The sequence below is a fragment of the Cyprinus carpio genome, chromosome B13 (assembly GCF_018340385.1).
Source record: "Cyprinus carpio isolate SPL01 chromosome B13, ASM1834038v1, whole genome shotgun sequence".
Taxonomy (NCBI): Eukaryota; Metazoa; Chordata; class Actinopteri; order Cypriniformes; family Cyprinidae; genus Cyprinus; species Cyprinus carpio.
The window spans coordinates 812,344-813,726 of record NC_056609.1 but is presented as its reverse complement, the minus strand read 5'-3'; the positions used below and the strand labels follow the sequence as shown (position 1 = coordinate 813,726).

The 1,383-nt window shown below is 35.8% G+C and overlaps 1 long non-coding RNA gene across 1 annotated transcript; it reads left to right on the top strand.

The window, feature by feature from the left end:
* Positions 1–651: 651 nt before the first annotated feature.
* LOC109108585 lies at positions 652–1,059 on the top strand. Its single transcript, XR_006156227.1, has 2 exons — positions 652–814; positions 894–1,059. It is a non-coding gene; the product is annotated as an uncharacterized LOC109108585 (long non-coding RNA).
* Positions 1,060–1,383: the final 324 nt, after the last annotated feature.

The window sequence follows — 1,383 nt, the reverse complement described above, 5'->3', positions numbered from 1 at the left end:
ATTCTTCAGCCCGTGACAGTATTTTTTCCCCTCTTCTCTTTTCAAGGTTATCAACTTCTATTTGTCCTTGCTAATGAAGAGAAACAGGGATCAGCTGGGGAGCCTTAAAGTCTTCTCTTTCAGCACTTTCTTCTACTCAAAGCTTCAGAGTGGTGAAGGCCATGCAGTAGTGAAGAACTGGACAAAAACTCAGGACCTCTTCCTCTTTGATCTTGTTTTTGTTCCTTTGCACCTATCCATGCACTGGGCTTTGGCTGTAAGTCATTTATAAGTTAGGATGCATTGTTTTAATATTTACATGTTTTTGAAAAGTGTAAAAAAAAAATATTTATGATTTTCAGTTTGTTTTTTACTGCCTAAATTGCTTCTAACCACCAGGTAATTGATTTCAAATCCCAGACCATACAGTGCTATGACTCAATGGGTCAGAGACATGATGATATCTGTCACATGTTGTTGTGAGTGTCTCCTTATTTTTGCTGTTATTCTGTGGTTTGATCATTCATCTTTGAATATCTAGATATGCATCTTCTGTTTTACTTAACAGAAAGTACCTCACAGATGAGCACATGGTCAAGAAAGGATGCATCTTGGAGGCTTCCGGTGGACCATCGGCAGAATGAGAACTAATGTATGACACCATATAATTAATTATATGGATCTTCTCTGATTTAAGTGTCATTTTAAGACTACATTTTCTGCTTAAAATTGTGTTTAGGCAATTCCTAAACAGGTGAATGGCAATGACTGTGGAGTTTTTGTCTGTAAATATGCAGACTTCCTTTCTCAAGGAAAGCCACTCACATTCAGAAAGGTACAACAGTGCTATTGTTCACACCTTTTAATCCTAAAACGTTATTATTCTGTTGATTCATCTATCTCTTTCTCTATAGTGTGACATTCCAGTCTTCAGGAAAATTATGGTTTGGGAGATAACACATCAGAAGATCCTGTAAGCCCTGAAGCAATCATCAGACATCTTATGTTCTTTGTGTAAATTCAATTTAGAATGTAATTATGAATAGTTCTGAGATTAATAAAATCTTAGGTTTAACTGCAGACTTGTCTTGTGTGATAGAACTCATGATAGAATGGATGTGAAGTCTAACCTTATTGAAATTAAATGGGTATACCATAACTGAATAGTAAACTGTGAACATGGAACGAGCTGGACCGGTATCTGAAGTTATAACTGTATTTATGTAATCTGACATGAAACACCTGAGATCAGGACAGGGATCTAAAGTCATAACTGTATTAATGTAATTTGACATGAAACACCTGAGATCAGAACAGGGATCTGAATATAACTGTATTAATGTAATCTGACATGAAACACCTGAGATCAGGACAGGGATCTGAATATAACTGTATTAATGTAAT